Raw genomic sequence first — 15,560 nt, forward strand, 5'->3', positions numbered from 1 at the left:
AGATAGCTACACGGGTTACAATTAGTTGGCTACAGCTAACCGAGCTGTGCGACTTGACACAAGGTTCTGTCTAAAAGTCTCATTCAGAGTGGAAACACTGAAGGAAAATGATCCCGAATTTGGAATGGTCACCAAAACCTGAAGTTTTTCGATATCATGAGCTACAAGTTCATAACTTTACTTATTAAATCACAAACTTTCTCCGGCAAGGTGCCCTGAATATCGATTAATGCGAGGTCCGCAAGATTCCTGGAGTCATTGGTGCCTTGCCATAGACGGACCTCTCGCACGCTCGCCTGGTGTAATCTTGCGGGCTTCGCCGATCGTGGCTCGTGGCCCGCTATTAATAAGAACTTGCTCACCGGCTGGGGATTCGTTTGAACATTAGAAACAGTCAGCCGGTAATCTTTTTCACGGCGTTGTTAAGTTTAACAGCGCAACACTGACGCCAGAGATATGCACATTGGTGAAGCCATGGCAAAGATGGACTCATCATTAAATGGATTGTTTAGTAGAATTAGCTTTAATCTTATGAACATCCAGAAGAGTTAAAATATGTTTACAAAGAAATTATGCTAAAATTGTCCGTCTGGAGATGAGAGTTGGATTTGGAACTTAGTAAAGCCATTCGGTATCAAGCTTTTACCATTTATAGGCATGTATTCCAGACTCTAATGCACTGCCGAAGCTCTTGTAACAACTCTCGGATGTAAGAGGTTTTAGGTCTGTTTTCTTCGGTTTCTTTTCAAACGGATTATTTATGCATGATGTAATGAACCGATTCGGTGGCCTATTGATCATAAAAACTCGCGTCGCCTTCTCCACCAGTAAGATACAAAACTAAAACCGATCACGGCTTCGTTAATACGTATCGTGTGCTTTAAACCGTTTATATTTAATTTTCGAGTTTCTTGATTTCCTAGCTCCACTAAAAACTTCTTCTTTGGCATTTTTCTGACCAACGTCTAAAACTTCTTTCAATTGCCTTTAAATAATAATAATAATAATTGTTTACTTTACAAACTCTTCGACGGTAACTCGTGGATCTTCACTTTCCCGTGTTCATTATCATGGTCACGAGCTACAAAGAAACAACACTTTGACGCTACCAATCAGCACAGAGGAATTCTCAATGGAAGGACGCAAATGACTGAATGAAAATATTAGATTACTTGACGAATTAATTGAGGGAGCTCTAATAATTAAGGGAGCTATCTTTGATAGGTTTGAATATTTTGTTGACTTAAAATAAAGATTGATTTAATGAAAATATAGAAAAAGCGCTAATGCGAGAAAGAGAAATTGGGTACTTTGAAATTGATTTGAACTCATTTTGAGCACATCTATTTTGGATCGTTTGAGGATACATTGTCTCCTATCATATATACACGTGCAAAAATAACGCGCGCCTGATTGGCTGAAAATGAGTGCATTTTTTATGTAACTTTGAAATTGAAACATCAAAATGGTAGGAAAGTGTTTCTTATTCTTCGAAAACTTCGAAGCTTGTCAACTACTTCCCCTGTTTAACGACAAATCGTCTGAGCAGGAAATGTTTCTTTTCAGAGGACAAAAGATAAAGATCTTCCACTCACTCGCTTGTAGAGTGCCAACGGTAATTGGGAAGAAAAGGAAATGTTTCTCTCTCACTACACAGGCGCTCTGCCACATCAACTTCTCGAATCCAGTCTTCTTTGTGTTCTTCGGCGAAGTATTCCAATGACAACATGCTTGAAATGTTTACTTCCTCAGACCAGCTACAGTATAAGATGGTAACAATAAAGATTCTCTGAGAAGGTTAAACCTGTACGAGACAAATGGCCCGTACGAATTGAAGCCCCCCCCCCCCCCCTTCCCTCTCGTCAACAAGTCTTCAAGTCGAGTAATTCTGTCTGTTCGTGCTAATAATTTATACTGTTGGGTATACAGCAAATGCTCATGAAAGTAAAGTCTCCTGCTCAAGAAAACGACTCGATGAACTAACCAGGGTTCGAAATCAGACCTCTCTTTGTGGAATCTAGTCCAGTGCTCTGACACAAGATCACCAACTCTCCTACCACAATCTTTCAAACAGTCGGGTGACTACTGAGATGAAGAATAAGTCGGGGATACTAACAGAAATCGACTCTTTTACCTCCTACAGACTGGTAAGATGCTCCGACCAATAACCAACATCGACGCACGGTTCGCTAGGTAGCATATCGTATGTACTGGCTTAGCTCCACAAATCTATCCCCCAAGGATATCAAGATATTTTCTTTCACTAAACATTTCTTCTCACACTTACAGTAGCAGGTTTTCTTGCGGGGTCGTCTTGTTGAATATCCACTTCTTCATCAGCTTCAGTTTATCGTGCATCATGTGTTCACTATGGTCTCGTTCATGTTGTCGCACTTTTGATGACGTCATGGACGCGGAAAAGCGTGATATTGGCGATCAGAGTGGCCAACTTAATCTCCATCAACTTATCGATTTTGAGGCGTGCCGGCAGTCTGCATTTGAAACGCTTTAAACTACATCTATTGAGAATTCTAATAGCATTACACTTCCGCACGATCAAATGCTGCAACCTTCAATGAGATACTTGCTTTTTCTCGTTTTTCTCTTAAGGTTAATTGTTGCCTTTCCACTACAAACAAGAATAAATAATAAGAGTGAGGAAGTCATCTTCTAATAGTTCATACCACTCACGTCAATTATGTGCTTTTATCTTCAGTATACCGAGCTTGTCTCAATAAATTATGCGAAACCTTTCAGTAAGGCAACATTTGGACTTCCTGTAAACACATGCTACCAAAACATTTTAGCAGCTGCACAAGTTGACTTCTATCTTTAATTTAGCCTGAAGATTAGACTCTCTCAAGGGGAGGGGGGAGGGGAGGGGAAGGGAGGAGAGCGAAAGGAGAGCCTGACGCAAATCTATATCGAGAGCCGTGTTCCTTGGCCGCTGAACGGTCGAAACGCTGATTGGCTAAGGCGACAATAGAAGAGAACTGGAAGTAAACTTGTTCGCACCGTTTGTGACGACGCCATCTTGAAATGCCGTTAGTGTGAATAGTTGCCCTTGAATGTCTCTGATAATAAACGAAAACAAGTTTGACAAGTGTCTGGAGACTTCTCTAGAATATTTTCCAGGAATGACTTTGAAGTCGGGTCAACTCGAATGCATAAAAAAGCTAGTTTTGTGCCATCAAGATGTTCTCGGCGTCCTTCTAACGGGTTACCGGAAGAGTTTGATTTACCAGATTCTACCAAAGTTGTTCTATTCCATCTGGAAAGATGTAAAGAAAGAAGAAAAGGACTTTAAGAAAATTATAATTGATCTTCTCGAACTTATTCGACGCCAGCAAGTCGATAAGCCCGTCGAATATGGTATAAAAGTTGTGACATTAGACTCGAGCAACAAAGGAACCTTAGCGAATGCAGAAATAATCTTTGGTAGTGCTGAGCAGTGGTTATCCGAAGAAAACAAATTGATTGATGTGTCGGTCTTGGTAGTCGATGAAGCACATACTGTTGAGACTTGGTGAATCCGAATCGATTTGTGTTTACGTTCGTTTGTGTGAGTGTTTAAACTCTAGAGGACAGTTGACATATGAACCCACATCTCGAATATCAGGCAAACTGGAAGAGGTTTTGATTTAATTACAAGAGGGCGGAATGGCTCTCGATATAGATTTGTGTCAGGCTCTCCTCCCTTCCCCTCCCCCGCCTCCCCTTGAGAGAGGCTGATCCTCAGGCTATTTTTAGTTCAAACTAATAAGCTCTTGGAATAATTCGCAAAGAAATTGAATGATAACTGAAAAAGTTTCATAACCAAAATCGAGGACTCCGTGTAAATTGTTTCCACAGATTCCTATCAAAGTATCAACCCTGTAATATGCTTGGTTTTACGTGAACTGATTTCTTATTCAGTCATGAAAATTACGATTTCCATGATTGTAATTGGCTCAAAACGCTCCTATTTTCTACTATTTTACTTGCCAAGTTGCTATCGGACTGCTTTTTATGGGACAGTTCAATAAGATAATCATATCCAATGCTGTAGTTTAAATCAACATTAAAAAATATACGCCTCCTTTGTCAATCTTTTAATGCAAATTTTCCCTTTCTTTCATATCTTGGCTATTCTCCTTTTCCCGGAAATTGTAATATTTATGATTAATTGGTAATAAGACTCGTGTCGTCTGATTCGTTCTGCTATTATACTCGTGTACTTTGTAATGATATACTTTGTATACTACTATACAAATCTAGTTAATATTTTCTGTAAATTCCAGGCTTTTGATGCATCCTGCAAGTAAACCATTGATAACATACGTCTATGAAGGACACAATAAAGATATAGATAAAGTTTATTAAAATCAGCTCCAATATTTTGAACTTCCTGCCAAATGGGTAAATATTTATATCGAAATAATACAAGTATTGTCAGTATTGGCAATGATGGACTCAATATTATATAGATAATTTATTAAAATCAGCTTTAATTCAATGAACATCCAGTATAGTTAGTTTATATTTACAACGTAATAATAGAAGAATTGTCCGTCCGAAGATAATAGTTGTAATCAGTAAAGCAATGCTGTACCAAGCTCTTTCCATTTATAGATATGTATCCTAGACTCCAACACAGTACCGAAGCTCTTCTAACAACTCCCGGATATAAGACGCTTTAGGTCTGTTTTCTGCCGTTTCTTTAAAGCACAGGTTCATGATTTCATACAACTGCAGAGAAACCAATTTTAAGTTAGAAGAAAAAAACCTAGTTCTTTCAGCTTGAAGAAACAAAAACTGTAATGGCTATGTGGCTTTGAATCGCGCAATGTTTTAATATCCAATTCCAAACGCTTGTCGGGGCATGCTGTAGATGCTCTGCTGGATTAAAGAAACGTAGGGCCGAGAACAACATTGCATTCTGTAGTCTGCTATTTGCAATGCGATACATTGCAATGCGATGTATTGTGTATGACAGCGTAACACAGTATAGTTTGGCGTAATGCAGAACAGCATATCAGTATGCAATGAATTATTGGAATGCAATGAAACGTGTTCTGCATTGTAATGGAATGCAGCGAAGTGCAATCGATAATGGGATGCTATTATATCGCAAAATTAAAAGGCAAAACGGCAAAAAAGTGGCCAAGGTTGATTCACTGACAAATAGGAGGCAGACTTAAGGTTTTTTTAAAAAATATACAATTACCCTTCGTGATACTTTTCTGATAGGGAGAACATGTCATCGAGCACAAAAATACATCGTTTGGTATCGGCAACAAAATAATTTGACGAATTTAACTAAAATCCGCCAACATCGTCAAATATTCACTTGGATTGACGAAATCTCGTCAAATCTGCCATTTCAGTTACTGCGTGCATTGGTCATAAGTAAAGGAGAGAGAAGAGGATACGGTCGGCTCATTTACTGATCAGCGGTTCGTTATCGAGCTGTCAAATGATGACCTTACCTGGACGTACTCACTGGACCCATGACAGTGTCCTAATAAGGCAGCTATCAACTGTCCGAACTGCTCAATATCGTTGCCGTGATCACTGTGCTCATCAGCTCCCGAGCTTGTACATGAAGCTGGTTCATTCTCCTCAGACACTCGAGATAGTCCACCCAAGACTGCTCTCACAGGAGGAAGCTGAAAATAAACCATAATATACATTCGTTGATTATGGTTGAAGGTTGGATAGAAAAATATTTGGCTGGAGATCTGTACTTCGTGACCGCGAGCCAAATATTTCCCAGTATCCAACACAATTTTGTTGATCACAAAAAAGCAGAAACTTTAGTTACCCTTAGGCAGTGACCAATGAAAATGTTGCTTGTTGTGACGTTGTTATGAACCATCCCAAGTTCCTGTAGTCGTTCTATAGCGCCGATGACGTCACAGGCTATAGCACAAACCGCATCAAAGTTGATGACAGTTCCTTTATCGCAAAGAAAATTTTGCAATGTCGAACTCGACACAAAATCGTAGCAAATAAGTCTGAAGCAAAAGGAAAGAAATTAGTAGAAAATAAAAGCTCAGTTTTCTTTTAAAGTTTCCTTTTCAGATGCAAACATTGTATACTTACAAACTATTCGACTGTAACTCGCGGATCTTCACTTTGCCGTGCTCGATGCTATGGTCACGAGCTGCAGAGAAAGATCGGGGACTTGCTTTAATGCAAACAATGAGCACTGAAGAAATATTTATGAAAGAGAGCAAAATAACTGACTAAAATTCCTAAACGAGCTGATCGAAGGAACCCTCCATAGCTGGAAAACAGCTTTATTTGAATAGTCAGGGAAACTCTGTAAAAAAAACAAGCTCTAACATCAGGAATTATCTTGGATACTTTTTTTACATCCATTTTGAATCGTTTAATTTCATTTTTATCCTCCCTTAAGGAAATCTGGGTGAAAGGAGCTAATGCTTTCTCTGCATAAAATAATGGCAGCTACTATATATCATCATATCGCTCACTTCGTGCGTGCTCTATGATTGGTCAATTTAGCGGGCGGTATTTTCCTGTATCGTCTGTTAAATTCCAAATTTTATTTAAATTGAAAATTTCTCCATCATTTGTACCCAGAAATATGATTATCTTTCTGACCTCGTTTTCTTGGTCCAAACTGTTAAGGAACCGCGGTCACGTAACTTGCAGTACGGACCTCGGGCTCGGTTGATGAGAAGTTTTCATTTATTGAATACGTTTTAAAATGAAGCGTAACAGGCTTAACAGGAAATTCGCCGGTAAGTGCGTCCGATTTCTTGAAAAATTTAATTTTTCCAGAAATTTTCTGCTGTTGAACAATTAAAAACTCTAACAGAATATGCTTCCGTTTAGAGGACAAAGTATAAAGCATCGTCCATTTACTCGCCTTAAGAATGCCAACGGTAATTGAGAAGGATAGGAAACTCTTCTCTCTCACTACATAAGCGTTTTGCCACATCAACTTCTCGAATCCAGTCTTGTTTGTGTTCTTTTGCGAAGTATTTCAGTAACACCATGCTTAAAATGTCTCCTTCCTCTGACCATGCTACAGCGTAACCCTGTGATGGCAAAGATTCGTTAAGACGACTTAATCTTATGCGACCGTGAGTTTTTCCAGTCCTCCTTGATTCATTCCAAAAAAAAACAAAACCTTCCTTTCCTTGCTCACCATAAAGTGTTAAAGTCAAGTCTAGTCTCTGTCAGTTCGCTGGTACTTATTTATTCTCCTGCTAGAGAGAGGAACTGGAAACGATAGTCCGGTTTCTTTCCCGAGCACACGTCACAGAGACCAGGTCAGTCTTGAGTCTAGACCTCTCTACCTGGAGTCCAGTGCTCTTACCAGCTGAGTGACGGGGAATAATTTGGATATATCAACAAAGTTGAAATGGTAAATTGGCCACCGTAATGATTACAAAAGCTGACGTTTCGAGCGTTAGCCCTTCGTCTTTCGCTCCGACGAAGGGCTAACGCTCGAAATGTCAGCTTTGTAATCATTACGGTGGCCAATTTACCATTTCAACTTTGTTGATATATCCCAATTATTTCGTTACTCCCACCGACGCAGCCCCAAACAGTTTCTTTCGAAACTATCAACCTTTATTCATGAGTGACAGGGAGACTGGTTGACAGACCACCTTAAAGACCCTTGTGCAGCTCAATTAATCTACCCCAAACAAAATCGAAGTTTAGAGCAAGAAATTACTTGTCTTGTCGTGGGTGTGTGAAAAGAAAAATTCTGATTGCCAACGATGAATCGAGCCACAGATCTTCGCGGTTTTGACGTTCCGACGCAGAAACTGGTATGCGACACGCGTATCACATACTGCTTGGATCAGCGATATCAAAAGTCTCGAGTCATGTGGGTCAAGAGCGTAAGAATGTTCTTTTGATAAAACGTTTTCACACACTTACAGTGCTAGCTTTTCCAGCGGTGTCGTCTTGCAGAATATCCACTTCTTCAATCAGCTTCAGTTTAACGTGCGTCGTATGTTTACCATGGTCTCGTTCATGTTTTTCTACCACTCGTGATGGCTGTGGACTGGAATATGCAATGACATTGGAAACCAGAGTTGCATCATCAGATGTTTTCAACCAATCGACTGTCTGCTTTCGACCTTAAATGAAAAAGAAAACCTTTATCAAATTCAAGGACCCAGGAGAAGGGTGGGGAGAGGGGGGGGAGGGGTCCAGACACACCATTTGTCATAGGTGTACTTGTTTTTCCTACCTGTCTGACACCAAATTTTTGAAAAGATCACCCATTTCCACTCAAATGGTTGTTTTTTTCTCTTTTATTTGTAACCGACAGAGAGATAAGTAATGACGATTCGGCGTGGCTCATCCCCACCATTTAGGTGCCTGGAAAAGCCTAAGGTTACCTTAAATGTGTATTTCTTTTACTGATGATTGTGATTACTCACTTGGCATACGGTAGTTTAATGTCTTCATGACCATACCAGTGACATTTTTTCCTTTTTTCGTTAAGCTACGTTTTGTTCGCTGGGTGGAAAACGTGTACAGGATTGGATTCAGAGAAGAGTTTAGCGGAAGAACAAATACTGCAATCCACACGTAAGCGATTTTGTTCGGATCCTCAAAATTTCTAGTTAGAGATAAAACATTGATTACAATGATTGGCACCCAGCAGCAGAAGTCTGTCATCACAATGAAAACAAGTCTTTTAGCCATGGCAGATTCGTTTTTGAAATTCGTCGATCGCGCTGCACGTGCAGCACGCTTTACCGTCCAAAACATCGAAATATACGCTACGAAGATAAAAGTGAACGAAATGAAGTTCAGGCCAACAAAGATTGTCACGGAGTATTCCCAGCCAGCCGGTGTGCCCTCCGAAAGCTGAAGAGGAAGGCAAACGGCAGAGCGACTGTAGAAACCGAAATACCCACTTTCATCGTCAAAGTAGTTTATTCCGGTGATAGGAATCAAAGATATGACCCCGCCAAATACCCAAACACCCATGCAGGAAAGGACGGCCGCTTTGTAAATAAGGCGCTTGAACTTGAATGGGAAGACGACACAAATTAGTCGGTCTGTGGTTATAATGGTGAGAATCAGGACAGACACTTCACGTGAGAGCATCGAAAGAGCTTCAACAATTTGACAACCCATACCCGATCTCCATTTGATGTCATGTTTGAAGTATTCCCCTTGCCATCTCAAGTCCATAATAGCGATTGTTAATAGATACACGCCCATGAACAGATCAGCTACGGCCAGATTAGTCAGCAAACAGGACTGGATCCTGTTTTCCTCTTTATCAATGGTGCGCCATATAATGACAAGGAGGTTGCCCAGTAAGGCGAGGATTCCAAGAATCCAGATACAGACCTGAACCGGCTTGTTTTTCATGAGGTCGTCGCAGCTGGAAAATTCATCTACTGGAGAATTGCAGTCAACTCCAGCGATTGTTTTCTTAGCGTAGCAGCACAAGATGAAGCGGTCGAGTTTCCTAAACGAAAATAGTTCATGGTTAGTACGATTAACAATGCTGCCTAACACTTCCCCTGGAGCAATTCTGATTAAGTGTGGAAAGCAATTCGAGATAACACTGGATTTGTCTTACATTGTTTAAGAAAGTTTGCACCTCATTCTCAAACACTTAAACTCAAATTTTTGGTAATTGCCAACGGTTTCCGTGTGTTTATCTTAATTCCCAAGGCTTCTTTCGGTATTTCCTTTAGATCTGGTTGGCCAATATCGGCCAATACTAGCCAATATTGAAAAGCCAATATTGAAAAGCCAATATTGGAAAGCACGCAGTGAAGTAAAACAAGCTAGTGCGCCAGGTAGCGTTGAACACAGTTGGAGTAAAGGATACTCACAAATACTTCATGTTTTTCAGTTCACTGAAAGCATCGGAAGGTACATCGGATAGTTTGTTATCGTTGAGATATCTGTAGTAATAGAGTGAAAGGCCTGAAATTTTTTTCAGGTCTGATTTCCACTATTGCTCAAATAGTGCTTTACTGCGAAGGATCGTTCTCATATACGTCTCATAACCGCAGTTCACACATATGTTTCATATGTTTGTTGTTGTTTGATTTATCATCTACGGGTTTATATCGAATTAATTTGATGGCCTGCTCCCAGTTGGCTTGTTAGCTCAATTGGTAGAGCGCTGCACTAGTATCGCAGAGGTCAGTGGTTCGAATCCCGTACAGGCCTGAAATTTTTTTCAGGTCTGATTTCCACTATTGCTCAAATAGTGCTTTACTGCGAAAGTTTTATCATATCAAAGATTGGATTTGAGACAGTTTCAGAGCTTACCACCAAACGTTTTTGTTAAAGAGTATAGCAATTGATAAACGGTCAACTTACGAGTATTCCAGTGACTTGAGTCCTTTAAAAGTTCCCTTTGAGACTGTTGTCAGTTTGTTACCACTAAGGTCTCTAAGGAAAAGCGCGATAAGGATAATAGTAAAGTTGAAAATAAATTTCCAAGCATTAATAAGGATCCAAATGGTTCTCGCTTGGGTTCTCTATTGCAACTGGCTGAGCTATTTAGAAAAACGTAGTATACTGAGCACAGATTGAATCTGTGGAGATTCAAGTTGAGATGAGAATTGCGTCAGGGTTGATCTGCAAATTCTTCCACGAGTATCCATGCAAAATAATGTATTTCAGAGGCAGGAATGTACATTACTATCCGCTAAAGGATGTTAGCTTGATCTAACGTCAAACTCTGTCAATTAGCCTACATGGAAATATAGGGAAACTAGAAAGGGGAACTTCATACTGACTGACAATGGCCGAGAGCATTTAATCCCGCTACAGATTTTCCTAAAGCAGTGCCCGTTTCAGGAAAGCCCGAAAACTTGAAGGGTGCAAAGCAATTTTTTCAAAATTTGAATCTATGGCACAGCGGTCCAGATCTTGGAAAAGGAGAAAAAACAGTGAAATCTGTTTCTTTTTCTGACATTTTCCCTGTTTGAATTTCAGAGTTGTTGACACTCAATAACGGGAGAACGGATCTCTCATTATCGAGCGTAAACATACCAAGAAAAAACAATAGCCTTTCGGGAAAATTATTTTACTAGGAATGTGAAAAAAGGCTCCTTACAGCAGGCAATTATTCCTACTTTCAACAATACTCGTTTCTTTCTTCACTGAAAACTACCACTTGGATGGAAACACTTACAGTACTTTCAGCTGTGAAAGATCTTCAAACAGGCCCTCTGGTAGTGTTATTAGTTCGTTATCCTGGAGGTATCTAATTGAAAATAAGCAATTCCAGAAGTAACGATTAAATTCGACAGAAGAAACGCTTTTTTTAATCAGTGACCAGGCTCGAAAAAGAAAAAATCCCTAGATAGTTTTTAATCTTATAATCTATATTTCATTGAACAGGAAAACTCGAAGTAGGTCACAACAGAGAGCTGATTGTTCATAGCAAGTTGTATCCCTGTGAAGCTGGGCTGGCCTCACGCAATACTTAAGTGATCACATTGAATCGGTACAAAAGGGGCACTAAAAATTATCTTTCCGTCTTTGAGTTATGAGGACGCGCTTAAGAAATCAGGCTTAATTTTTCTGCGCCAGAGGAGGGAGGATGCGTGCATAACATTCCTCAAGCGAAGTTACTCTTCTTCCGACCTACTACGAAAGTTAGTGCCTCGTTTTGGAATCACAAGACCATATGCCCTCAGGACAGGAGAAACTGTGTCTGTACCTGCCTCTCCAAGATCTAATAGATTCGGAAATTTTTTCACCATCAAATACCAGAACCACGTTTAAAATACCGAATTACGATTCGTTTTAATACTCATAGTATTTAATATTTACATAGTATTCAATATTTACATTTAATTGATTTCTATAATAGTTATTTAGGTGTAACATAGAAGTATTTGTAATTAATGACCCGTCTTGTAATTCAGTGTATGCTGCAAAAAGGTTGAATAAACGATCGTAATTATTACTATTACTATTACTAGTAGCCAAAAACCAAACAATCCCAATAAATGAAGGAAAAATAAACTTACAAATGGGTCATATTACTCTTGTTTTCAAAAACGCCATATTCCAGCCGCTCAATCTGGTTTGAACGCAAGCCCCTGTAAATGAATAAAAAGGTTTGATCAAGGCTGTCTCTTGTTGCAGTTAAAAAGCTTCATCAACCTCGTTCCCAGGGCACTTTTCTTTTCAAAGAGGGGACGCCCTGGGAACGAGGTTGAAGCCTCATGTCAAAAAATAAGAACTGTAGAATTCATATAGAATATGATACTTACAAAACCTCTACAGTTGATAGTCCATCCAACACTCCTCTCATTGGTCTTTGTAGAAGGTTTTTCCCCAAATCACTGAAACAAATCACATCTATGTCCACTAAATTTAAGTTATCGAGAGGACTGCGAGATTGCCGCACTTTAAGTTCTGTGACTGGTTGGGAAAATTTGTGCCATCCTCTCGGCAAATAAGATACATAGATAAAATCGCATGCAATCTTTGGTCCTTCGCATTTTCTCGTGCTCAATAAAAGATTTTATGACAATATCTACTTTGATTTCCTACTGGCTCCCATTACCTTAACTAGTCAAAGTGATTAAAATCGATCTACATTCAGAAAAGTGCCCCGAACGCCGGATTTATAAGTCGCGTAAATACTCACAGAACACGTAGATTAGGAATTCCACGAAAAACACCTTCGGGAAGAGATCTTAAAAAATTGGAGTTCAATCGCCTGGAAAAAAAGGTACATTTTTAAATTCAGTTTAAGTACAATCTGATACTAGCCTTGGAGCCACCTCGTAACCAAAGCATATAGCAGCCCTTATGGCCTCATTCGGTTACGAAATTGCGCAAAGAGGTAAAGGCAGTTAGGGCGTAAATAAGATTGCAGTTTCGAAACTCAACCTTTTTCTTTGTTTTACGGACGAAAGTTTTCCTGTTGTCAGTGTTTTTTATTAATTTTTTTTAAGGTGTAAAGAAAAGTATTGAAACAGATTATCAGTGTAGTGGTTTCAAGAGCCTCGTCGGATACCTTTCCACAATTTCTATGAATGCTTTTCCAAATTATCACATCGAATCAAAATTAAAACAACAAATAAAGGGGGAAACAAAAAATGACCTAGGGATGAAGCATTTTCAACTGGGGAATACCGGCTTCATCTCGAAGACTCGACTTTTTCATTTAAGACATTCAAATAAATAACGTCTTGTCAAGCTCTGGTCAAATAAAGAGGCAAACAAAAAGTGACCTAGGGATGCAGTATTTCCAACTGGGTACTACGCTTCATCTCGAAGACTCGACTTTTCTATATTTAAGACATTCATCTTTACAAGGCGTGACTAATTTTATACTTACATTGTTTTAACGGATGAGACATTTTGAAAGCAGTTTTTACTGAGACGAAGCAAAATATTGAAGCTCATGTCGCTAGAAAAGCCAAAAAGAAATAATCAGTTGGTTTCATTCTCCAGTCGGTTCATTAAACCTTTTGCTAGCACAGATCTAAACGGAAAGTTTTAACATTTGATCACCGTATGAGGAATATGCTCACATATATTCCAGCTTTTCGAGATCTGAAAAGGCCTTTTGCTGTAACTGGGATATCCGATTTTTCTTGAAAAACCTTGAAAGAAATATGACACTTGCAGCAAATATGAATGAAAAATGTAATCATGTGGGAAAAATAACAGAAAAGCTCACTAAGAAAAGCGACAAAAAAATAAAAATAAAAATGATGATATCACCACGTTAAGATTAGAAATGCAACAAAACTTTTCCGAGTTTTTCTTGCTTACACAGCTCCTGTATTGAGAGGAAGATCTCTTGGAACACCGAGCAAGTCTATTCCAGTTACTTGAATCTTCTTTTCCTTGCCTTCACCGAAATCTTCGCATTTGCAGCTCGATGGACAACCTAAAATAAAACGATAATACTATTATCAATTAAAATTGAAAAGGCAACAAACAATTAACTTAAAATAGGATAAGAAGCAGGTCTCGTGCACGGGAGGGAAAGATTGTTTACCTTGCTGACGTGAGCAGGAAAGTCCGTCATTGTCGTTGGCTAGAAAAGAAAGAAAAATCGATAATAATTTCTAAACGGTTTTGGAAGGAAATTAAAGGACTCCCAGAAACAAGCCAAGAGTTATACTGTTAATGTTCGCGGGAAGGTATTGCAAACCGACAAACTCTTTCTTTTTTAACAGCAGTTTTTACAAAGTCACATTGCACCAATTAAACGGGTCTCTTTTTGGATCACATTGTGTATGGTATTCATAAGATCTACACGACCATTCAGAAAAATTAATCGATCACATTTTGCGCCTTAGTGATTTTTTAAGGGCCCTCTTAATAATGAACCTATTTCCAAAAGGTCCCCCTATTCTAAATACCTTGGGAATAACTGAGACTCCCTCCCCCCCACCCCCCCGTGGTTTTTAGAGCGTTAACGGTGTTCATTGACTTTTATATCAATTCATGCCATCCTAAGAAAACAACTTAACTAAAACGGCTTACGAAGAAAAATAAAAGATCTCAAAACCTGGAACGCTATATAACTAAGCAAGGTAGCGGACTGCAACCAAGATAACGACGAAAACACTATAATGAGAATATTATTATGTTCATGTACCTGGAACAGAGCGATACAAGGCCTTGAATCTGGCTACAGGCAAATTTCCTTGACAGCTCAGAAGAATTGTGAAATGATTAGAGGAGGATAAGAGATCTGGGGGGAACAAATAGCCGCAGAATTTTCCTAAAGATGGTCGAGTTCTTTCGCTACCATCAAAAACCTCCACAAAACATTTATCACACGTAGGGTGATCCCTGAGTCGGAATTCTTGGAACTTTAAGCGTATTATATGACGTGTTGGAACGGTTATGAGCCATCTGCAAAAGATGTCATCAAGAGAATGTCCCGGATATGAAGGAGAAAAGAAATATCCCGTTTTGTTGGTTAATCTTTCGTTACAGGCTGAAAGAAGATAAAAGAAATATAAGTTGATGAGAACGAATAGAGTTTTTATATTCCTTAAAAAAAGGCAACAAATGTAACTATTGCGACCAATAAGACTATTCTTGAAAGTACCCCTCATATTTAAGAAACAATTGGGCATATTTTTTTTTAAACGTGCGAAGCGAAGAATAGCACCAACGTTAAATTCAATCCATCTGTGATGCTTGGGTTGGGAATCGAGCCCAGAAAACCATGGAGGGAGGTAAGCAGATCAACACTCTACTACGCTTTTACTTCTCTCTCTTTGCTCTTTGCTTTGCCTTGTTAATCTATTTTCTGGCCGAACACAGCCTCTGTAGGGTTTCTTTCTCTAAAAAGTCGGCAAGGCAAGGACGGAAAGTGGCACTTTGTCAATTTTCATCCTTTCCCAAAAGTTCTCCCCACAATGTGACTGACGTGTAGTACACTTAATGAATGAATCTACTAAAAATTTTACCTTGTTTAGCTGACGAGGGTTTGTGTTGGCAAAGGTTTTCCTCCTCAATGTAAAGTCCCGTCAATGCTATCAAGTCTTCCCTTGTCTCTCCTTTACCTTCTATTAGCACCTGTTTATTGTATCAGACAATAGCAAAAAAGGAAGAAAAATATA

General features: G+C 39.2%; 1 pseudogene across 1 annotated transcript; it reads right to left on the reverse strand.

The window, feature by feature from the left end:
- Nucleotides 1-1,413: 1,413 nt before the first annotated feature.
- On the reverse strand, nt 1,414-14,831 carry LOC148732098 (uncharacterized; annotated as a pseudogene). The gene is made up of 19 exons (XR_015999782.1): nt 14,585-14,831; nt 13,979-14,017; nt 13,750-13,867; nt 13,506-13,577; nt 13,310-13,381; nt 12,614-12,685; nt 12,234-12,305; nt 11,988-12,059; nt 11,144-11,215; nt 10,324-10,395; nt 9,828-9,899; nt 8,409-9,454; nt 7,900-8,102; nt 6,875-7,046; nt 6,085-6,145; nt 5,804-5,996; nt 5,469-5,648; nt 2,288-4,728; nt 1,414-1,757 (listed from the first exon to the last, which is right to left on the reverse strand). The product of XR_015999782.1 is annotated as an uncharacterized LOC148732098 (transcript).
- Nucleotides 14,832-15,560: the final 729 nt, after the last annotated feature.

The sequence above is a fragment of the Stylophora pistillata genome, chromosome 4 (genome assembly GCF_964205215.1).
Source record: "Stylophora pistillata chromosome 4, jaStyPist1.2, whole genome shotgun sequence".
NCBI lineage: Eukaryota > Metazoa > Cnidaria > Anthozoa > Scleractinia > Pocilloporidae > Stylophora > Stylophora pistillata.